This window comes from Hyperolius riggenbachi, chromosome 8 (genome assembly GCF_040937935.1).
Source record: "Hyperolius riggenbachi isolate aHypRig1 chromosome 8, aHypRig1.pri, whole genome shotgun sequence".
Taxonomy (NCBI): domain Eukaryota; kingdom Metazoa; phylum Chordata; class Amphibia; order Anura; family Hyperoliidae; genus Hyperolius; species Hyperolius riggenbachi.
The window spans coordinates 152,253,230-152,278,840 of record NC_090653.1 but is presented as its reverse complement, the minus strand read 5'-3'; positions in this window follow the sequence as shown (position 1 = coordinate 152,278,840).

Genomic DNA, 25,611 nt, shown 5'->3' with positions numbered 1-25,611 from the left:
TCCGGTCGTTTTTCTTTTTCCATTCACTTCTATCAGGATTGAGCAGCAAAACGATCGAACAGGAGATCGGACATGTCGGAAATTATCTATCTAACCATCTAATCACCTCAAAAACGAACCATGTATTCCTAGCATTAGTGCATTGTGGAAGGTGAAAGGGTTTGGCTATTACTCCCCCTCTCTCTTATACTTTGCTGAATGGTGGTGGTGGCCTAGCGGTGTTATGTTTGAACAGTCAGGCCGCTAGAGAATGCATCAGGCAGCCTGACTCTCCATCCATCCACTGGCCAGGCAACATGCTCCCAAATGTGTAATTACAAATAAAAAAAGAGTGACTTTTTTTCCTAACTGTATATTCCTGTGCTATCAGGAGTGGGGGTCTGCAAAGCTGTTAAGGTGCCCAAATATCAGGCGACTTTGGCGGCTGATCGGCTGGTAAGGCTGGGCGGGTCCGTGAAAACCAGCCTTATCAGCCTGCCAACAGACTGAACACACGGGCAAACTGTCGTCAGAATAGCCGCCCTATGGGCGGGTCTGACGACACGTCGTTTGAAGAAATCAGGCGTGTGTACACGCCTTAAGTGTCATTCTGGCTCTTGTTCACTTTGAAATTAACAGTGGAGTTCCACTTTAATGAGGAGTTGAGAGACAGGTTTTTAATTGTACTAGACTGCAAATTCAACTTTCAAATGTATAGTATAACTGCATGTGGAATATGACTTTCTCTTTGTTCCTATTCCTCTAGGATAGGCATGCAGAGGTCAGGTACAGATAAATGAAATGGGAACAAGAGATTAGAGAGTGCCGGGGTGTCTTCTCTTTTTCTGACATTTGTGGCACTTGCTTTGTGTGTGTTTTTTTACTTAAAAGAATACTATCAATACCCAAGTGTTCTAAAATGACAGTGTGCAAATAATGTCTAAGTAGCTGTGTAAACATTTTCCTACTTTTCATGTTAAATATCAGAGGCAAAAGCTGTAATTTATTGAGGGTAGGATTTAGCTATATTGGGACAAATCAATTGCAGAAGGGGTGTCTGCTTCAATGCACAGCCAGAGTTGCATATCAGACTACAGAAAGCAAATATCAAACATATCAAACTCTGAAAGCAAAAACAGTACGAAAAAGCTGTGAGAATTAGTTACATTTCCTCTGCTCTCTTCAGACAAGTCAGTCAGAAACACAGGACACAGGAGCTGCAGCTGTTGGGAGCTCTCTCTGTCACACACAGAGTTCACATAGAGTTAACTGATCAAGTGTGAGGGGAATTTCCCCTCTCCTCATGGCTCAGTCAGTCATTTTGGCGTCAGTAAACTTTGAAAGTATTTTGCTAACAGTAAACAAAGAAGTTGCTACTAAAATGTATACACCAGTACTTAGCAGCACTTCCCAAACAATTCCTGTGTCAATTGAAAAAAATATGTGAGTGGATAGTATTCTTTTAACAAAAACCTAAAGCGGCCCTGAACTTTTGTACAGGATAGAAGTAAAACAGAGAAATTCACCCTGTGTGTATTTAGAGTTTAGCCTGTCTACCTCCCCCTCATCTGTGACTAATCAGAACTGTAATCTGATCTCTCAGCTGTGTCAGCTGGCTGCCTCGGCAGAGCAGCTAATTTATAAACACAGAATGTTAACCCTATGTTTGCTTCCATTAAAGCAGGAAGTAGATGCAATGCAGATTTCTCGCAGGATTTGTATCAGCTGTAACAAAAACATTTTCAGGTCTGCTTTAAAGAGTTATTAAGCCAACAGTTGGATTGACAGCTTATCAGTTTTATCAGTTGTTTGAACAATAGCAAGCTACTTTTTTTTGGGTTGTTCAACTTTTTTCACAACAAAAGTTGTTTGATAATTGTGCTGCATAAACGACTGCTGCTGAGTGTGTGTATGAGGCTTTAGTTGATAGAAATATGCAGATTAGCCACTGGTGGAAAATACTGATTTATTAGCCAGATACAGCGGCACCTGCACAATCCTGTGCTGATAAGGGTGAGAACAGATCCTCCAAGATTATCAACTCTAGTAAGTGCAAAATGTTCTCCTCTCCATTTCCTTTATAATTAAATTACCCTGACATCTAATCAAACCCTCCCGGAACATTCACTGACTCAGCTTAGAACATTTTTGTTAGGAAGGTAGAGAGAAGTTCAGGACAAATATTTTGGATCGTCAAAAGTAAGTTGTGCTGCAGTGTGAAACTCGAGATACGGAGTGTAAGTGTTACTGCCAAAAGTACAATGGTTAATTTCATTATTTTTGCCGTCTGCCTAAAGGTTTTTTTAGTTTAAAGGACAACTGACCTGAGAGGGATATGGAGGCTGACATATTTATTTCCTTTTAAACAATGTAAATTACCTGGCTGTCCTGCTGATCCTCTGCCTCTAATACTTTTACACATAAAAAAGAAAGGGGCGTCTGAGATTTTCAGCTGGAAACAATAGTCTGTCAGCCGCACCCCTAATAGGTGAGACCTGTCCTATGAAGGATACTCCTGTTGTTTCCAGCTGAACATCTCAGAGCGCCCCTTTCTTTTTTATGTGTTTTTTACAGTGGACTCGGGAGCAGCCTGATTACCGTACTTACACTGGCCTAATCGCACCTTAGGGGGCATTCCATGCCCCACAAATTGGTTGTTTATCTAATACTTTTAGGCATAGACCCTGAACAGGTGTATGATTCAGACACCACTGATGCATGAAAGATAAGCAGGGCTGCCAGGCAGTTGGTATTGTTTAAAAGGAAATAAATATGGCTGCCTCTATGTCACGCTCAGGTCAGTTGTCCTTTAATATCAGGTAAACAATGATAAAAATAATCATTTTAAAAATTATTCAGACTGTAAAAATTAAACTTTTGTCAGTGTGTCCCCTTCAAGCAATCCTTATTGAAGTGACATTCCCTCTTACACTGGTGGTCTATGAGCCCCCTATTACAGTGCCTCCATTGTTCTGCTTCCCTTCTATTATATTGCTGCTTGTGCCCCATTTTTTCACCATTATATTTCCCCAGTACAGCTATCATGTTCCATACCCAGTTTCTGTCTTTAGATCCAGTGTCTTTACAAAATTCTGCAAAAGTCCTTCAAATATAAAAGAAATATAAAAAAGTCACTTGATCAATTGGAGAGAAGTTGGGAAAAGCTGGCAAGAGCGTGAGTGTGTGCAAGGCAATGGGGAGGAGGCTAAATGGAGGAGGGCAATTGCCATGGCTGGAATGGTGCAAGAGTGGGACAAGACTAAATAAATTAAAAATAGACAAGGCACCTGTCCCGGATGGCATGCATCCTCAGGTCCTAAGGGAATTAAGTTCAGTTATAGATAAACCCCTTTATCTTATCTTTTGTGACTCTCTTTCAACTGGCAGAGTCCCAGTGGATTGGCGTACAGCTCACGTTTTCCCATTATTTAAGAAGGGCAAAAAACTGATCCAGGAAATTATAGACCTGTAAGCTTAACATCAGTTGTATGCAAACTATTTGAAGGGTTACTAAGAGATACTATACATGACTTCATAGTAGAAAATAATCTTATTTCTCAGCATCAGCATGGGTTTACTAAAGACAGGTCCTGTTTGACTAACATGCTCAGCTTTTATGAGGTAGTGAACGCTAATGTGGATATTGGGAACGCTGTAGATGTGATATACTTGGACTTTGCAAAGGCCTTTCGACACTGTTCCACACAAAAGTCTGGTGCAAAAGTTGAGGATGCAAGGACTGGGGAAGAGTCTGTATGCATGGATAGGGAACTGGCTAATGGACAGAAAACAAACAGTTGTGGTCAAAGAATCATACTCAAAATGGGTGACTGTAAGCAGTGAGGTCCCACAGGAGTCTGTACTGGGTCCGGTGCTTTTCAATTTATTTATTAATGGCCTAGTAGATACAGTAGTAAGCAATGTTGCTATTTTTGCAGATGACACAAAATTGTGCAGAATCATCAACTCACAGGAAGATAGGGACATACTACAACAGGATCTGGATAGGATGGCTATATGGGCACATAAATGGCAGATGAAATTCAATGTTGAAAATTGTAAAGTCATGCATTTTGGTCGTACCAATGGTCTAGCACCATACAAAATAAATGGGATACAGTTGGGGACATCAAACTTGGAGAAGGACTTAGGAGTACTCATCGACAACAAGTTGAATAATCGTACTCAATTCCAAGCCGATGCAGCTACAGCTAACAAAATTTTGGGATGCATTAAAAGGGAAATAAAAACTCGAGATGCTAGCATAATATTGCCCCTGTTTAACTCTCTAGTAAGGCCACATCTGGAATATGGAATTCAGTTCTGGGCACCACATTACAGGAAAGATATTGCATTTTTGGAGCAGGTGCAGAGACGAGCAACAAAATTGATACGTGGGATGGAAGGTCTCAATTACCAAGAAAGGTTAGATAAACTGGGTTTATTTAGTCTAGAGAAAAGATGCCTTAGAGGGGATCTAATTAACATGTATAAATACGTCAGAGAGCAATATACAAGCTTGGCGGATGAGCTTTTTGTCCCTAGGCCTTCTCAAAGAACTAGAGAACATGATCTGCGCATGGAGGAAAAACATTTTAGCCATTTATTTAGGAAAGGGTTCTTTACAGTAAGAGTGATTAAGATGTGGAATGCATTGCTACAAGAAGTAGTTATGGCAAATTCTATACCTGCATTTAAAGGGGGCTTAGATGCTTTCCTTGCGTTGAAAGGCATCCATGGCTACAATTACTAGGAATGTCCATTGATCCAGGGATTTTATCTGATTGCCATCTGGAGTCGGGATTTTTTTCCCTTTTGGGGCTAATTGGTCCATGCCTTGTAAGGTTTTTGTGCCTTTCTCTGGATCAACAGGGATATATGAGGGAGTAGGCTGGTGTTGTACTTTGTTCTCTGGTTGAACTCGATGGACGTATGTCTTTTTTCCACCCAAGTAACTATGTAACTATGTAACTACATTAGCTTTGTATTGCACCAACTAGTACAATGCTTGGCAATGGCAGCGGTGCAAGGAATACTAGATCACATCTCCACTGAGATTTGCTGTAGTATTTAGCATGGCAATGTGGCATATGATCAGTATCTTTTACACCTCTTAGTGTATTCTTACCTTAGTAGGTGCAAAGTCTGTTCCCCAAGACATTTTGTTCAGTTTTAATAACTCTCAAAATAGGGAAAAAGTGTCTGCGTAGGTCTTAAAGATGGAAAATGCCCATAAGCAAGAAAGAAGAGAAAGCACAAAGTATGAAAGAGTAGGCCAGTACAGTCCGTACCTAGTTCATTTACATTGGTTTCAAAACATTTGGCATGAGTGTCAGCCTAGATCCTATCTGTAAACAGGACAGCATAGTAATGTTCATGGTGATAAAGTTATCTAAAACAATAGCAGTGTTAGTATTGCATGTTGCAACAGCACTATAATAACAACAAATGTAGTTTCAGAAAAAGAGATTTATTTATTTGTTGTATTTATAAAGCGCCAACATATTACGCAGCGCTGAACATTAGTTTAGGTTACAGACAATATTTAGGGGTGACATACAGCAAAATGACAATACATGAATACAAGAAAGACCAGATCACGCAGCACAGTATGAGGACAAGGTAATGCTTAGTCAGTCACTGAATAGGAGCATGGAGATTAGGCAAGTTAGGTTCACTCAGATGCATAGCATAGGTTCACAGTAATGGAGGTGCATGATCAGGTAGGACACAAAAGGAGGAGGACCCTGCCCACAGGCTTACAATCTAGAGGGAGAGGTAAGGACACGAAAGGTAGGGGACCAGAATTCAGCTGTGGGCTTAGAGCACTTGTGAGGGGTAGTAGGCCAGAGTGAAAAGGTGAGTTTTGAGGTCATTCTTGAAGATGTTGAAGGAAGGGGCTGCCCTAATGGGTGGAGGTAGAGAGTTCCATAGTGTTGGAGCAGCTCTTGAGAAGTCCTGGAGGCGTGCATGGGACTGGGTGATGCGGGGGGGCGGTCAGGCATAGTTCATTGGAAGAGCGAAATGAGCGGCTAGGTGTGTACCTCTGAGTAAGATCAGAAATGTAGGTTGGACAGGTTTTGAGGACAGATTTGTAGGTCAGACACAGTATCTTGAATCTGATTCTGGACTGGATAGGAAGCCAGTGGAGGGATTCAAGGAGGGGATCCGCCGTGGTGGAGTGATGGGAGCAGTGGATAATTCTGGCTGCCGCATTCATGATGGACTGCAGTGGGGCTGTTTGGGTCATAGGGAGACCAGACAGAAGGGCATTGCAGTAGTCAAGGCGGGAAATTATGAGGGCATGGATGAGGAGTTTGGTGGTGGCAGAGGTCAGGAAAGGGCGAATCTTACAAATGTTACGAAGGTGGAAATTTCAGGACTTTGTGAGGTTTTGGATGAGGGGAGTGAAGGAGAGTGCGGAGACTAGGGTGACACCCAGACAGCGGGCTTGAGAGGTAGGGCAAATGGTAGTGTGGTTAACAGTGACATGCACATCTGGGAGGTTCATGGATGGCCGGGGTGGGAAGATCATAAATTCCGTTTTGTCTAGATTTAGTTTCAGGAACCTAGCAGACATCCAGGACGAGATGGCTGATAGGCAGGAGGAGACCTTGTCCATGGTACTGGTGGATATGTCAGGGGTGTGGAGGTAGATCTGGGTGTCATCTGCATACAGATGATAGTTAAAACCCATGGAGGAGATAACCTTGCCAATAGAGGATGTGTATAGGGTGAACAGTAGGGGGCCAAGGACCGAGCCTTGGGGGACTCCCACCGAGAGTTGGTGGGGGGTGGACGAGGACTCATTGAAGGCGGCCCTGAAGGAACGGTTGGAGAGGTAGGATGAAAGCCAGGTCAGGGCGAGATCGTGAATGCCCATGGACTGGAGGGACTGGAGGAGTAGGGGATGATCTACTTTGTCAAAAGCTGCTGAAAGGTCAAGGAGGAGGAGAATGGTGTATTTACCTTCAGCGTTAGCTAAGGCAAGGTCATTGACCACTTTGGTGAGAGCAGTTTCGGTTGAGTGGGCAGGCCGAAATCCAGATTGCAGTGGGTCTAGCAATGAGTTGGCATTGAGGTACTGGGTCAGGCGTTTGTGAACCAGATGATCAAGGAGTTTTGAGGCAAAGGGGAGGAGGGAGATAGGGCGGTAGTTGGAGGATAGCGAGGGGTCGAGGGAGGGTTTCTTGAGCAGGGGTAGTACAGTGGCCTGCTTGAAGTCTGAGGGGAAGGTGCCTGTGGATAGGGAGAGGTTAACAGGGGCCAATTCCATGAAGTAAGGCTGGAGTAAATCAGAAGGGATGGGGTCAAGGGGGGCAATACGCTAATGAATACATTATACATTAATACATAATATACTATTCTGCATGGGATGCAAAGGTTAGATCTTCACTGAGGCTCTTGTGCCTGCACGGGGTGTGCCAGTGGAGGGCTAGGCCAGTAGGCAGGTTGACATTTACCCCCATGGTAACTCTTATTTTCTTGCATTAAAGGTATTGCACCACAGAACGCTCTTTTCTACCCCCCTTTTTTGATGCAGATGCTGGAATAACCCCACTATTGAGAGAGAAGTTCTGGATGACTCTAGCACGCCACCAATTGTCCAAAACTAGCATTTGGAGAATATCCTTTGGTTTCTGGTTTAACACAGAGCATGGATAAAATTGTTGTTTATTCCTTCTCCCACAGTAGCCATATGCACCCTTCACAGCACTTAAGCCTGTTACACACCATGCAATTTTCACTTCAGATCCTTCTTCCGATCGAGTAAATGATCGGATCGGGCAAAAAAATATAAAGTCCATTGCTTGCCAGCTACTGATCCCAAGCTTAAAATCTATCTCTTTCCCAGATCAGATCAGGCTGGAAAATATTTATTGAGATGCCCGCCATCATTCCATGGCATGGGTATGTCAGATTCTGGTAACATTTTTCCTTTATGCTAGGTACACACCATACAATATTCTGTTAGATTTTCTCTTAGATTTACCTGCCAGATAGCTTTTTTTTGTATGGTGTGTACCTAGCATTAGATTCATTTTTGACTAATATCCAAGAGGAATGCTAACTTAAATTTGAGAAAAAAATTTGTATATGTGTGTACACCAGATGTCTTCTATATAAAGAACAAAGAAAAAAAGAGTCCAGCCAAATCAGCTACACCACCATTCATAATAATCATCATCATTTATTAATTCAAGAAAATCAGTACAATACAAAAGTTTAACAAATAAAATCAATTAAAATTGTTTTAACATACAACAAATAATCAGTCTCCTCTATATCGCATAAGGCAAAAGAGGACGACCGGTAAGGATGACCTAACTAGCCATATCTGTCAAATAATCCTCAGCGCAAGGTACATATATATATATAAAAAAAAACAGTTTTCATTGATGCAAAAACTAAAAATTTAGTACAATACTCACACTGTAGACCCTTTTGACAAGGACCCTTCACAAAGAACAAGCATAATGTGTATGTAAAGTACACTCTTAAAACACATCTGATATGGTAGACAAGTCCAGTTGGAGACTGAGCACTTGTCTAACGTTTCAGATGTGTTTTAAGGGTATACTTTAAAAACACATCTGAGACACATTTAAGGTGCACTGTAAAATTGGAATACATTCTGGGGGAACTGGAAAGCAAGAAAATGGGGCACAGCATGACTGGCAGTTGAGAGGGCACCTGAAAGTTCGACTCACTGTGGGGGAACTAGAAATCTGTCACACATTAACCAGTTCACCCCCAAGGCGTTTTTACCCTAACGGACCAGAGCAGCTTTCACCTTTCAGTGCATCTCCCTTTTATTCGCCAATAGCTTAATCACTACTAATCACAATTACATGATCTATACCTTGTTTTTTTCACCACCAATTAGGCTTTTGGAAGTGATATTTGTTTTCAGTAATTACTTTACTTTCTATGCATTTTAAAGGGAAAAACAAGGAAAAAAACACTATTTCTCCAATTTCATCCCCTATAGTTTTAAAATAAACACTGCTACTGTACATAAAACCCCCACATTTTATCTGCCTGTTTGTCCTGGTTATCACAAGATTTAAATTATGTCCCTAGTACAAAGTATGGTGACAATGTATTATTTGGAAATAAGGGTGTATTTTTTTATGTTGTGTATTTTGTTTTATACTACCAATGAATTCAAGCCCGTATTTGCAAATATAACAGAAATACAACCTCATAGGATACATATTTAAAAAGCTGAGTCCCTCAGGTAACTATTAATGCATTCTCTTTTCAATTCTGTCACTTTTGGTGTTTTTTACAAGTGTTTTATTTTGGTACAGAGTTTATGAAAATAACAGTTTTATTGCTTTTAAATTCCATTTGCCACAGAACAAAAATCAGATGACATAGGTCTCAGCTGTCAAAGACCCCACATTCTCTTCTCTAGCTTGTCACGGTTAAAATGATACCTTATTGTCAGGATCTCTCCTGTAGCATGTTCTGTTGCTTGCAGTGGAGCTGCAACTGGGCAGTTCTGACTTGTCTGCTTGTATTTGGTTGCGCATTCGCAGTGAGTCTTATTGTCATTTGCAATCACTCTGCAGTTCAAAGAAGTTCAGGATGCTGTCAGGATTCCTCCTATGGTTTGCTGCAGTTGAACTCCAGCCAGATAGCCCTGGATTTCCTGCATGCATGCTGTTGCATAGTACTGCATGCATTTGTTATATTAGTCTTTCAGCTGGCAAATGGTAATCAAACCAGCTCAGGAGTGAATGATTGCCATGGACGTCTGCACATTTGGCAAAATGGGGCATGCGCCCCTCCCTGGCTAGCCGCTGCCTCCCCTTAGCCACCCGAATCTGGAAGGATCAAGCCGCAAGTCAGGGACAGCTCCGGGAAGTCCAGACTGCAGCATCCAAGCGCAATATATCAGGGGCACTTCCCCGGAATGTTCCCTGCTGCTGTACCCACGTGTGCCACCCTGGATAGCATCTCTCTCATCCCTCCTCCCCTCTTTCGCTGTTTTTGCCGGTGTAGTCAGCCCTCAGAGATGAGAGGAAGAGGAGCCATACATAGTGCAGCGCAGAATACAGGAAGTGACTTCACGTTAACTTCCTGTATTTGAACTATACGACGCTGCATTGTGCATGGCTCCTCTTGTCCTCTCATCACTGAGGTCTGATTCTGAGCTAAACACAGCAAGCAAAGGAGGGTGAGAGAGACTCTACTCAGTACACATAACAAGCAGATTCCACTGTTCTGATGCTGGGCAATGGGCATCGCAGTGCAGTGCAGTGAGCTAGCAAGCGAGGGAGGATGAGAGAGATGCTATCCAGACCAGGGCAAACGACAAGCAGATTCTCCTGTCAGAGAATGTGAGCGCAGTGAGTGAAGGGTGATGAAAGAAAAACACTGTGAGTTGGACTATGCTGTATAGTTCTGCTTGTTTGTGAGGGAAATTGGTGGAAGGCTGGAAGCTGTGTGGGCCTTTATGGCTTTGGATTGTTTGGCAGGCTGGTTGTGCAGAGTGAGTCTGTCACAGGCTCACGTAGTGCCCTTGTATGACAGTTCATACCTCTGACATTTACTATATACATGGGTTATTCCATTCTTATTGTCCACCACAGGCTTACATTATGTTCCTCTATGTATGAATATGTGGCTGCCAGTTCTTATGTCTGGGTCACTCGGTTACAGTTTTTTTTATGCATTATCATTTATTTGAGTCTCACACTTTTATTTGTGGGTTATTATTATAGTCCTTTTATGCGTTACAGTCAGTGGATCTCATTGTTTTTGTTCCTAAAGTGTCCCTGTGCTTTTTGCCATTGCTTATTTGTGGATTACTAACGATCTCCCCTTATGTGCCACTCTGCCCTCCCTCTCTCTATTCCTGTCCACCTCTCTGCCACTCTCTGTCTCTGCCCTCCCTCTCTCTCTGTCCACCTCTCTGCCCACTCTCTCACCCTCCTTCTCCCTGTCCACCCCTCTGCCCACTCTCTCACTCTCCTTCTCTCTGCCCACCCCTCTGCCCACTCTTTCACCCTCCCTCTCTCTGTCCACCCCTCTGCCCACTCTCTCACCATCCCTCTCTCTGTCCACCCCTCTGCCCACTCTCAATCTCTCTCTCTTTCTCTCTACCCACCCACTTTCTCATCATCCCTTGTTCTATTCCTGCCTACCTCTCTGCCCCCGCACTCTCTCGCTCCCTCTCAGCTGTCTTTTTTTCTGCAGTCTCTCTCTCTCTCTCTCTCTCTCCGCCTTTCTGCTGTCCGCCCCATACACTGGCACCCTCCTCTCACCCATTGTCACCCTCTCCCATGCACTGGCACCCTCTTGCAAAATCTGGGGTGTGGCTTAATGCAGTCAGTGATTTCAACAAAGAAAAATGTGTGCATCAACCAAGTAGAACCTGATAAATATGGCTTTGCAAAATTTGGCCTAATTGGCTAATCACAAGACATTGCTCATGCAAATATGCATTTCCTTTCACATGCCAAAATATGCAGGGTCTAAAACCAATACCGCAAAGTAGTTGCCCTGCGGGAATTAGTTCATGCTACATTAGCACTATCCAGTAGCGCCACGGGGAGGCTTCCCAGTGCCTCCCATTTCAGACCCCGCCCGGCATAGCGTTCAGCACTCTGAGTTGTCGTTGGGTCTATGCTGTGAACATTGTTATTGTAAATGTATAATGCCTTGCTCTGTATTGTCATGTCTGCTGGACGTTTGCTGACCTCCGGGGGTCAGTGAAGTCCTTCTGATCCTGATAGTTAGATTCTGCCAGCACCACGTTGGTGACTGGTAGTATTCCTTCTAGCCTTGTTCTTGAGGACGAACTATAGCAGCGTTTGCCATTAGTTCGCTCCTACCTGTTAGTCTTGTCTATCTCAGTGTGAATGTTGCCGTCACTGAAACAGCGACAAGATTGGCTGAGCATTCCGTCTGTCTGTCTGTTGTCTGTCTTGTTAATTGTCATTACTTGTGCTTTAGTTAGTGAGTTATTTGAGAGCTACATTTCATATATTGCGCATCAGCACGATATATATGTACTCTAGTCAGTCAGTATTGTATTATTGTAATATTGTATTGTGTACCGACCTTTGCCTGCCTCTCAACTACGAATCTGCCTAATCCTTCCAATACGACTGACATCTGAATTAATGTGTATGACCCAAGCCCGTTACCGACTACATCTGTTGTGTATTGTATCACATAGCATCTAGCCTGATAGGCAGCCCAGAGCTGCAGTTGCTCTGGGCAATCTTGATCCCTTGTGTATTACTCCTGTGTCCATCTGTGGAGCCTCTTCCATTATCCAGCTACTTAGCCTTTTTGCGCTGGGTGGTCAAAGTATGGCCCCCCAGCATTACACTTATATTGATAATCGGATAGCTTTTTGACCACATAATACACTGTTAACCATGAGCAGCGCCAATGGATTTCACAAGGCCATTTTTTGCACCAAAAGTAATACAGTACCGTAATTCTTTCCTAGCAAAGCACCTGGAGTCTCAGAACATTTGATACAGGTCATAAATGTCACTATTCTGAAAACTAGAGACCCAGACCTACGCAGATATACATATTTTGTAACATTTGGACTTGTACGGTTCTGCTGAAATTGCACCATAAATTTGAAAATGGAATTTTTTTGCAGTTTTTTTCATTTTGGCACAAAATATCAATTCAAATGACTATGCCTCATCTCTCAAACACCCTAAATTATCTTCTCTTGCTTGTCACGGTTAAAATGATACCCTATATACATTATCAGATAGCTTTTTGACCACATAATACACTGTTAACCATGAGCAGCGCCAATGGATTTTTCAAGGCCCTTTTTTACCAAATGTAACAATGTCATTATTTTCTCTCAAAGCCCCTGGAGTGTAAGAACATTCAATAAAAGACACAAATGTTACCATTCTGAAAACTACAGACCCAGACCTACTCAGATACTGTTATTTTGTTACATTTGGAATGTTTGGACTGAAAGTGAGGCATATATATCACTATCCTTAACACAAATGACAAATGCATTGGAACTCACCATTGCAGGTCTAGCAGGATGGAGAAAAGCCAGAGGTCATATGCCAAGGCAAGTGAGTGGTCAGAAGAGGGGGGTGGTCTGCAGAGTAAAGTCTTGTGGCTAACACTCTCTCCTTGCAGCAGAAAGTCCAAGTGGGAAAAAGTGTTTGCAGGTTGTAGGAGTATTGGGTTTCCTCCAAACTTCTGGGTTTACTCCCACACCCCAAAAAAACAGTGGAGGGTTAAGGTGAAGTAGTGGTAACTGTGAGCTCCTTTGAGGGACAGTAAGTGGCAAATAAAAGTAGAGAGGAGAAATTAAAGTCCAGTAGAAATTTAGGGTTGTAAAAAATCAAAATAAAAAATAAAATGTCTAATAGCTGCTGAGGGAATGGTATGCCTCAAAGCAGCCAAAAACACAGAGTCCAGGCAGTGAGGGGCACTTTGGGCAGTGGTATCTGCTGTCACTCCGCCTCTTGTTCTTTGTGCATACCCGGCATTTTTTCTGTGGCTTCTGCTTGATTTCGTTTGGGGGGATCAGGGCAGGAAAATGTCTTCCACTTAGGCAAACTGTGTCATCCAATTGCATGGAATTGAATTCCTCCGTAATATTGGCATGTTTGTTAATCAGCGACCTTAACACTTCTCGCATAAACGGGAGGTAGCTATCATCGTGGCCTGTCTTTTTAAAAAGCACAAAAGCGTTGTGCATGGCCATTTGTAGGAGGTAAAAAAAGACTTTTTTGTACCAGGTCCTCTTTTTTCTTTTTTAAAAAGTAATAGCACAACATTTGGTTCGCCAGATCCACCGCACCCATCTTCTTACTGTAGTTCACCAATGCCACTGGCTTTTCGATCTGCTCTCGGGAGGTTGTAACAGGAATCATTGCCTCATTTTGGATGGATGTCAGGACCATGACATCTCTCTATTGTCCCTACATTTTACAGCCAGGAGCTCACCACATCTCAGACTGTACGATTCCCCTTTGGTTAATTTTTTATTAAAGTGGACCCAAATTAAAAATACAAGATTTCAGAAATAAAATCTATTTTCTGACTGATAATAAATAGCAGCCTTTTTTCAGCTGCATGATGACAAATATAAAATATTTTACATTTATTGGAGGAACCCCTCCCTTCCTTTCACATTGCCGGGACAGAATCCGTCAAACTGGTGGAGTAGATGGTGTCCGGCAAGGGAGGAATTGCTAATGGCGGCCCCCCTGTATAACACTTGTTATAAAAAGAGAAGGGTGAAAAGCATGAACTGAAATGCTCATAGGCTTGAAGGAGCCCTCATACAGCACAAAAGCATATGTGTAGCCACTGCTGCTCTCACATAGCTTATAAAATTTTACCCCATACTTTGCAGCCTTACTTGGGATATATTGTTTTATCCCTAATCTGCCATGGAAGGGTAGGAGGGATTCATCCACTGCAATATCTCTAACTGGGGTGTATACCTCACAAAACCTTGTACTGAGGTGGGTAAGTATGGGCCTCAGCTTAAAAAGTTTATCATGGGCAGGATCATCTCTGGGGACATTTCCAGAACTGTCAGCAAAGTGCCGACATTTCATGAGAGCCTCATAGCGCTGCCTGCTTATTGAAGCTGGAAACAGGGGTGTCCTATGTATCAAGTCCCTAGACCAATACAAATTGATTTCTTGCTGTTGGACTATGCCCATGTGCAGTGTAAGGGCCAGAAACACCTTTAGCTCAGGTAGTATGGTGTTCTCCCATTTCTCAGCCAAATAACATGTGGGCTTCTGGGCAATATACTGCTGCGCAAACAAATTAACTTGCTCCACAATGTGCTGCAGCAAATCATCTTCCACAAATAGCTGGAAGAAATCAGCAGGCCTGAAATTTTCAGTGGGCACTGATATTCCGCTTGCCCCTGTAAAAGGCGGGACGTTGGGCTCTACTAGCGGGTGACCAGGTGCCCTGAATAATGTTGTCAGGTACCGGTGGGCATACCTGCCTTTACCTGGATCCCGCTTGCTTCTGCTGCTTGCTGCAGCAGTGTTTCCCACTGAGCCCCCTGTGGTGGCATTGGAAGGGCCCTGTACAGTGGATTCATCATCACCATCCCACCTGTTTCCCACTAAGCCCCCTGCGGTGGCATCTGAAGGGCTCTGTACAGTGGATTCATCATCACCATCCCTCCTGTTTCCCACTGAGCCCCCTGCGGTGGCATCTGAAGGGCCCTGTACAGTGGATTCATCATCACCATCCCTCCTGTTTCCCACTGAGCCCCCTGCGGTGGCATCTGAAGGGCCCTGTACGGTGGATTTATCATCCCTCCTGAAGCGGCAAGATGGCTGCCCAACGCTCTCTGAACTGTCAGAAGCTGACTCAGAGCTGCTTGTTGGGAGCCATTCGCTCCCTGAATTGTCCTCACTGCTGCTGCTCTGCTGGAGAATAGCGGCTGCCTCCTCAACAGAAAAGCGTCTCCCCGCCATAGCAAGGGTATAGAGTTAGACAGACAGACAGATCGATAGATATAGGGGTATAGTATAGGGGTAAAATTTTATTTTAAAAAAGCAAAAATCCTACCACAAGTACAGTCAGATTCTCTCTCCCAGCTCCTGTCCCCTCAGAATGCTGATTGACAGCAGTCTGTGTGATAGATGAGCTGGGAGGGAGAAAGCAAGTGTGTTTACAAACAATTATTAACCAGTTGCCGACCGCCCACTCTCTATGGGTGTCGGCAAAGTGGCACCCCCCAGGACCGTGTAACGCCGATCGGCGGCGGTACATGGGGGACTGAATAGCTGGGGATCGCGCGCATAGATGTGCGCGCATCTGCCGGCATTAGGCTCCACCCACCCACAACGTCAACCTGCCGGCCAATTAGCAGCGCCAGTGGGTTGTTAACCCCCGATCTTCCACATAGAAACTGTATAATATGCTTTGTAATGTATACAAAGCGTGTTATACAGACTGCCTCCTGCCCTAGTGGTCCCAGTGATCGAGGGATCACCAGGGCAGGAGGCATCCCCCCTAGTAAGCACCCAAGCACACTGATCCTGCCCCCTGATTGCTCACAGCACCCCTCAGATCCCCCCCCCCATGATCACCCCCTCAGACCACTGTTTGCACCCAATCACCCCCCTAATCACCCATCAATCACCCCCTGTCACTATCTGTCAATGCTATATTTTAGATTAGGTCCTAAACTGCCCCCTGGGGGCTCCTGATCAAACCCCCTACCCCCACACACACCCTCAGATCCTACCCACAAAGTGTCATTTTCCGCTAACTTGTGACAAAAAATAAAATCTTCTATGAACTCACCATGCTTCTTAGTGAATGCTTTGGGATGTCTTCTTTCCAAAATGGGGTCATTTGGGGGGTATTTATACTATCCTGGAATTCTAGCACCTCATGAAGCATGACAGGTGCTCAGAAAAGTCAGAGATGCTTCAAAATGGGAAAATTCACTTTTTGCACTATAGTTTGTAAACGATATAACTTTTACCCAAACCAATAAATATACACTTAATGGATTTTTTAATGAAAGACATGTAGCAAAATACATTTGGACAAAAATGTATATAGAAATTTTACTTTATTTGAAAAATGTCAACACAGAAAGTTAAAAAAAACATTTTTTTGACAAAATTCATGCCTTTTTGGATGAATATAATAAAAACTAAAAATCACAGCAACAATGAAATAGCACCAAAAGAAAGCTGTATTAGTGACAAGAAAAGGAGGTAAAATTCATTTAGGTGGTAGGTTGTATGACCGAGCAATAAACCGTTAAAGCTGCAGTGGCCTGAATGGAAAAAAAGTGTCTGGTCCTTAAGGGATTTTAAGACTGCAGTCCTTGAGTGGTTAAGGCAGATCATTGTTACTGGCTTGTAACAATGATCTGCCTTGTTACAAGCACTTGATTGGTCCAGGGAACATGTGATTCCCTGGTCCAATCACGGAACTGCATGACCCGATGTGCGTGCGCGGCGGGAGCGTGCGCACTCATGCACGGCGGGAGCGTGCGCACTCGTGCAGAGCGGCAGCAGAGCAAACTGACTCATTAAAATGTCCTATTGCTGTTAACAGCGGCAAACAGGACGTTTTAATGAGTCAGTTTGCCGCTAATTGATTAAGGAGGGCACTGAAAAGCCATGATGCTATTGAGGGCACTCCATATTACTTACCTCGCGCACTTCCTCCTTGCCATATTCTGTAAGAACTACTTGGTCGCCTATCTCAGATTGTTTCACTCCTCATCAGGGAGCTTTACTATTCTCTGTCAACCAAAGAGAAGCAACAACAAAAACTTTTGTATAACACTTTTTTTCTCCTATATAGGAAAGTCTATTCTGTCTATACATGCTAGATTGTGGCCTTTCAGTGTAGATTTAAGCTCCTTTAGGGATTATGAGAAAGACAAAAAAGTGATGGGGTTGGTATAGAGGTCACCTAACTTTCTAAACATTATACAAGATATATAAAACAGGATTCCTTTTATTTAGCATTGCTTTTAAAGTGAGTCCAAGAAGAGGAAATGCTCTGTATCCTATAGAGGCTTCTCACTCCTGTCGCCGCTTACCGAGACCCTCCGAAAGATCCGGACTGCACTCCTCTTCAAATGCGAGCATGACCATGCTGCACCCATGTCAGCACAGCAGTGCCTACGCAGTAGCATGAAGCCATCCATGCAGGAACAGCTGCGGCTTACTGTACAGGCTCAGCCATACTCGTGCAGGCACTTGAGCTTGACGATAAGCATGGCCCCGATCAGATTTTCGACAAGATCCTGTCAACAATCTTTGAGGGGTCCACAAGGGGCAACGGGGACTGTAGTACGCCGTGGGAAGCCCCTACAGGATCCAGAGGCTTCCCTCTTCTTAGGTAAGTATTTCCTTTTTGACTAGCTTCAGCTTGGGTACACTTTAACCACTTCCCGACCGCCGTATTGACAATTGGCGGCCGGGAAGTGGACCCCACAAGGACCGCCGTATTAACAAATGGCGGCGGTCCTTGTAGGGGCATGGGCGGAGCGATCGCGTCATCCGTGACGCGATCCTCTGCCACTGCCTGGCTCCGCTCACCCGCCGCAACATCCCGCCGGCCATACGGAAGCGCCGGCGGGATGTTAACCCGACGATCGCCGCACACAAAGTGTATAATACACTTTGTAATGTTTACAAAGTGTATTATACAGGCTGCCTCCTGCCCTGGTGGTCCCAGTGTCCGAGGGACCACCAGGGCAGGCTGCAGCCACCCTAGTCTGCACCAAGCACACTGATTTCCCCCCCCCCTGTGTCACGGTCAGTTACCTGTTCAGAGGAGGCGGCCAGTACGCACGGATACTGGCGGTCGTCCTGGTGGGTCTCGGCGGGGCGACCTGTCGGTGCTCACCAGTGTGCGCTGCGTTGCACGGCGTAGGCGTTGGCGTCAGGGGGCGCTGGCGTAGGCGTTGTGTGGCGTTGTGTGCACAAGGATGACTGCTGTGTATCTCCTGTTCTGGCGTTTGCGTGTGCGGGCGCTGCGCGTGCGGGCGCGTGCGCGTCTGGGCGTGCGCGCGTGCGCGCATCTGCGCATGCGCGCGCGGCGTGGTGTGCGGTGCGCAGGCGCGCGCGGCGCGTCATGCTGTGCGCGCCAAGGAGGCCTATTTAAGTCTGGAGAGTGCATTGCCTCCTTGCTGTAGTATTGCAGCAAGTGTGTGTACTCCCGTGCCGTGACTTATAGTCTGTCTATGTGTTACCCCGGAATCCTGACCTCGGCTTGTCTGACTGCCCGCCTGTTGATGAACCCTGCCTGCCTGACTACCCGCTCTGTTGATGAACCCTGCCTGCCTGACTACCCGCTCTGTTGCCGACCTCTGCCTGCTCCGACTACCCGCTCTGTTGCCGAACTCCGCCCGTCTGAGAACCCGCTCTGTTGCCGACTCCTGCTTGTCCTGGGATTTACCTTGCTACTGTCCACGCTGGTCGTTGAGTCCTTGCACCACCCGACTCCGGCCAGGGGAGTGCCGCGGTTCCCGTCTGCTCAGCTCCTCATCGGATCCTGCGAGCACTCCTGCTTCCTGCACACCCTAGTGCTCCTGTTCCCACTCCAGAAGTACTGGGTGTCAAGCCGCAAGAGTTGCTACCCTCAGCACAACGGTCTCCTCTGCTACCAGGTCAGTGACATAATACTACAGCCAACAATGGAGACCGCTGAGGTAGCAACGGTTCTAACCACCCTCTGTAATCAGATGGCCGCACTGACAGATGCCCTGAAGGAGCTCCAAGCAGGCCACCAACGGCTGGAAGGCCGCATGGACACCCTCGCAGCAGCTGCACCCAGGCAGGCGCCTGCCCCTGCCGTAGCACCACAAGCACAAGCACCAGCAGCAGGCAACCTTGCTCCTGTACCTGCTCCACTAGCCCCTGAACCACGAGTTCCCATACCGGAACGGTTTTCTGGAGACAGATCGAAATTTCAAGCCTTTAAACATGCCTGCCAGCTTTATTTCTCTCTGCAGCCACGTACTTTTCCCCATGAGGAGGTAAAGGTGGGCTTTATTATTTCATTACTCCAGGGAGATCCTCAGACTTGGGCTCACAGGCTGATGGATCAAGAACACCCTGCTTTAGCATCAACAGAAGCCTTTTTCACCCACATGGCAGTATTATATGATGACCCACAGCGACAGGCCACAGCCGAAATAGGATTAAGTAAATTACGTCAAGGTCGAAGACCAGTAGAGGAGTACACTTCTGAGTTCCGCAGATGGTCAGCGGATACAGACTGGAATGAGGGCGCATTGAAACACCAGTACCGCCTTGGACTATCTGAAACCTTAAAAGATGAACTGGCTCGGGTGGGAATACCAGCTACTCTTGATGCCTTGATTGATCTGGCAATCCAGATTGATCGTCGGCTACGGGAGCGACAAATGGAAAAAGCAGCAGGCAACTCCTCCCGTGCACTCTGGGTTCCTGCTTTTCCTTCTTCTTCTGGCGCAGCTCCTACTACAACGATGGATCCGGAGGAACCAATGCAGTTAGGGGTTATGCGTTCTCCTGTATCGGCCGAGGAAAAGAACAGAAGAAGGCAAGGGAACCTATGCTTTTACTGCGGAGCTGCTGGTCACTTGATCAAGATGTGCCCGGTCCGACCCATGGGTAAGGTTTATTCATCTAGAAGTCTATCTTCTAGCTGCCTCCCCAAGTTTAACAATCATCTGACCATTCCTGTTTCATTTCAGTTCCCAGGAAGAATCATTAGAACCACCGCCATCATTGACTCCGGAGCCTGCAGTTGTTTCATGGACCTCTCATTCGACACCCATCATCAGTTTCCAATGCAGCCCCGCAAAGAACCACTTCACATTCACTTAGCTGACGGATCAACCGTCTGTTCAGGGCCAGTCACTATGGAAACAGTTCCCACCAGCACTTTTCTCCTCGATACTCACCATGAATTACTTAAATTTGACCTTCTAGCTTCACCAATGTTTCCGGTAATCTTAGGACTACCCTGGCTTCAGGCACACAACCCACGTATCAATTGGTCCTCAGGAGTCATCTCTTTCGATTCAGTCTACTGTGGAAGTTGCTGTTTACCTGCTAACCCAATCACTTCTGGCTCGCTGTTATGTACGTCAGAAAGACTTCAAGAAATCGTTCCATCCCAGTACCATGAATACCTCGATGTCTTTGATAAAAAAAGGGCAGATTGTCTACCCCCTCATCGACCGTATGATTGCCCGATTGACTTAGTTCCAGGATCCAGGATTCCGTTTGGGCGTATGTTTCCCCTATCCGACCCGGAACAAGAAACACTTAAACTTTATATTGAAGAGAACCTTAAAAAAGGATTTATCAGGCCCTCCATCTCTCCAGCAGGAGCAGGAATCTTTTTTGTTCAAAAGAAAGACAAAACACTAAGACCCTGCATAGACTATCGGGAGCTTAATAAAGTGACTATCAAAAATCGTTACCCACTACCTCTGGTTCCAGAACTTTTCCAGAAGCTCCGTGAAGCCAGAATTTTTTCTAAATTGGATTTAAGGGGAGCATATAATTTGGTTAGAATAAGAGCCGGAGACGAGTGGAAAACTGCCTTCAGGTCACGATATGGACATTTCGAATATTTGGTTATGCCATTTGGGCTCTGCAACGCCCCGGCGACCTTTCAGTATTTTATAAACGACGTGTTGAGAGACTTTATCGATCAATTTATAATAGTTTATTTAGACGATATCCTAGTATTTTCAGCCTCATTGGAGGAGCACCGCCATCAGGTCTGTCAGGTACTGTCCCGCCTTAGACAACATAATCTGTTCGTTAAGGCCGAAAAGTGTGAGTTCGAGAAGAAGGTCATACAGTTCCTAGGACTTATCATTTCAAACGAAGGATTTACGATGGATCCACAGAAGATCCAGGCAATCCTGGACTGGCCAGCTCCTTCTAACCGAAAAAGGCAGTTCAGAGGTTTGTGGGATTTGCCAACTTCTATCGCAGATTTATTAAAAACTTTTCCGCAATCATTCTTCCCATCACTCAACTCACACGGCAGAATAGTCACTTCATATGGAATGAAGAGGCTCAGGCGGCATTTGATAAGCTTAAGCAACATTTCACATCTGCTCCTGTTCTCAGACATCCGGACCCGGCACTGGCCTTTGTGTTAGAAGTGGACGCATCCGATTCTGCGGTGGGGGCAGTGCTATTACAAAGACAGGGAATCAGGGCTTTGCTACATCCAGTGGCATTCTATTCAAGAAAACTGTCTGAAGCGGAGAGGAATTACGATGTGGGGGACAGAGAGTTACTGGCTATCAAGGTCGCATTAGAGGAGTGGAGATACCTTCTGGAAGGTGCAGCCCAGCCTATACTTATTTTTACAGATCACCGGAACCTCGAATACCTAAAGACCGCCAAGAGGTTGAATCCAAGGCAGGCCAGGTGGGCTCTTTTCTTCTCACGATTTACATTCCACATCACCTACAGACCAGGTTCAAAGAACACAAAACCAGACGCCTTATCCCGTATGTTTCCAGAAGATGAGAATCTGAGCACACCCGATACAATCTTATCCGATCAGAACTTCTTGATTATTCAACCAGCTCTAATTAACCAGCTCCGTCAGGCATCAACCGGCCCATCAGAAGTCATCAAGGATTCTTTGGAAGAAAGGGAGAGCCTGTGGTGGTTCGGTAACAGGATGTTTGTGCCAGAAGAATTGCGGCACATAGTCCTCGAATCCTGTCATGATCACGTACTGGCAGGTCATTTTGGTGTCACGAAGACTCAGGATCTGGTGCAACGCTCATTCTGGTGGCCCAAGCTTAAAAGAGATTGCAGGTTATACGTAACCGCCTGTCCCGTATGCTGTCGATTTAAAGGATCAAAGTTTAAACCTTGGGGTCTACTTAACCCACTGCCAGTACCACCCAGACCCTGGCACTCCATTTCTATGGATTTTATTGTGGAATTGCCAAGATCAGAGAACTGTAATACCATCTTTGTGGTTGTTGATCGTCTGTCCAAGATGGCGCACTTCTTACCTATGGAAGGTACTCCTTCAGCGCAAAGGACAGCTGAAGTCTTTATTAAAGAAATTGTGCGCCTCCATGGGGTTCCAGCCGACATCATCTCGGACAGGGGGACACAGTTCACATCTCGGTTTTGGAAAGCCTTGTGCAAATCCCTGAACATTCAGCTACACTTCTCATCTGCGTATCACCCACAGTCAAATGGCCAGACAGAACGCACCAACCAGACATTAGAACAGTACTTGAGATGTTTCTTATCATCAACACAAGACAACTGGGTCCAACTCCTGCCATTAGCCGAATTCGCCTATAACAATTCCATTCATTCAAGTACACAACAATCTCCATTTTTCGCAAATTATGGGTTCCATCCGTCATTTCTGCCAAACATGTTTTCAGAGACATTAGTACCTGCTTCCGACAGTTTGATCAAGACGTTACAGGAAAATAACCTGACCTTGCAACAAACCATGGCTCAAGCTCAGGAAAATTACAAGAGGAAGGCTGATCGTCACAGAAGAGACAGTCCAGACTTTAAAGTGGGGGATCCAGTCTGGTTATCTACTGTAAATCTCAAGTTGGCCTGTCCTTCCAAGAAGCTGGGTCCTAAGTTCATTGGACCATTTCCTATCAAAAGGAAGATAGGGCCGGTGGCTTTTGAACTGGAGCTCCCTGATAATCTTAAGATTCATCCTGTATTTCATACGGCATTACTAAAACCTACCACTATGGACCCTTTTTCTGGTAGAGCAATGAATCCACCACCACCGATCTTAGTGGAAGGAGAAGAGGAGTATGAGGTGGAAGCAATCTTGGACGCCAGAAGAAGGTACAATCAAATCCAGTATCTCATCAAGTGGAAGGGATATGGCATTGAAGAGAGTTCTTGGGAATCAGCAGTCAACGTCCATGCCACCCATCTGGTTAACCAGTTTCATAAGGATTTCCCAGAGAAGCCAGGCACTAAGGGCATCCGGTGGCTGCCTCTAGAGGGGGGGCATTGTCACGGTCAGTTACCTGTTCAGAGGAGGCGGCCAGTACGCACGGATACTGGCGGTCGTCCTGGTGGGTCTCGGCGGGGCGACCTGTCGGTGCTCACCAGTGTGCGCTGCGTTGCACGGCGTAGGCGTTGGCGTCAGGGGGCGCTGGCGTAGGCGTTGTGTGGCGTTGTGTGCACAAGGATGACTGCTGTGTATCTCCTGTTCTGGCGTTTGCGTGTGCGGGCGCTGCGCGTGCGGGCGCGTGCGCATCTGGGCGTGCGCGCGTGCGTGCGTGTCTGGGCGTGTGCGCGTGCGTGCGCGTGCGTGCGCGCATCTGCGCATGCGCGCGCGGCGTGGTGTGCGGTGCGCAGGCGCGCGCGGCGCGTCATGCTGTGCGCGCCAAGGAGGCCTATTTAAGTCTGGAGAGTGCATTGCCTCCTTGCTGTAGTATTGCAGCAAGTGTGTGTACTCCCGTGCCGTGACTTATAGTCTGTCTATGTGTTACCCCGGAATCCTGACCTCGGCTTGTCTGACTGCCCGCCTGTTGATGAACCCTGCCTGCCTGACTACCCGCTCTGTTGATGAACCCTGCCTGCCTGACTACCCGCTCTGTTGCCGACCTCTGCCTGCTCCGACTACCCGCTCTGTTGCCGAACTCCGCCCGTCTGAGAACCCGCTCTGTTGCCGACTCCTGCTTGTCCTGGGATTTACCTTGCTACTGTCCACGCTGGTCGTTGAGTCCTTGCACCACCCGACTCCGGCCAGGGGAGTGCCGCGGTTCCCGTCTGCTCAGCTCCTCATCGGATCCTGCGAGCACTCCTGCTTCCTGCACACCCTAGTGCTCCTGTTCCCACTCCAGAAGTACTGGGTGTCAAGCCGCAAGAGTTGCTACCCTCAGCACAACGGTCTCCTCTGCTACCAGGTCAGTGACACCCTGCCCCAGATCGCCCACAGCACCCATCAGACCCCCCCCCTGCCCACCCCCCAGACCCCTGTTTGCACCCAATCACCCCCCTAATCACCCATCAATCACTCCCTGTCACTATCTGTCAACGCTATTTTTTTTTATCCCCCCTGCCCCCTGCTCCCTCCTGATCACCCCCCCACTCCTCAGATTCTCCCCAGACACCCCCCCCCCCATGTACTGTATGCATCTATCCCCCCTGATCACCTGTCAATCACCTGTCAATCACCTGTCAATCACCCATCAATCACCCCCTGTCACTGCCACCCATCAATCAGCCCCTAACCTGCCCCTTCCGGGCAAACTGATCACCCACCCACACCAATAGATCGCCCGCAGATCCGACATCAGATCACCACCCAAGCGCAGTGTTTACATCTATTCTCTCCTCTAAACACCCACTAATTACCCATCAATCACCCATCAATCACCCCCTATCACCACCTGTCACTGTTACCCATCAGATCAGACCCTAATCTGCCCCTTGCGGGCACCCAATCACCCGCCTACACGCTCAGATTGCCCTCAGACCCCCCTTATCAATTCGCCAGTGCAATATTTACATCTGTTCTCCCCTGTAATAACCCACTGATTACCTGTCAATCACCTATCAATCACCCATCAATCACCCCCTGTCACTGCCACCCATCAATCACCCCCTGTCACTGCCACCCATCAATCACCCGCTGTCACTGTCACCCATCAATCAGCCCCTAACCTGCCCCTTGCGGGCAATCTGATCACCCACCCACACCAATAGATCGCCCCCAGATCCGACGTTCGATCACCTCCCAAGTGCAGTGTTTACATCTGTTCTCTACCCTAAACACCCACTAATTACCCATCAATCACCCCCTGTCACTGCTACCTATCAGATTAGACCCCTATCTGCCCCTAGGGCACTCAATCACCCGCCCACACCCTCAGAATGCCCTCAGACCCCAGCCCTGATCACCTCGCCAGTGCATTGCTTGCATAAATTCCCCCCTCTAATCACACCTTGAGACACCCATCAATCACCTCCTGTCACCCCCTAGCACACCTACCCATCAGATCAGGCCCTAATTTGCCCCGTGTGGGCTCCTGATCACTCGGCCAAACCCTCAGATCCCCCTCAGACCCCCTTCCAATCACCTCCCCAGTGCATTGATTGCATCTATTTTCCCCTCTAACCACCCCCTGAGACA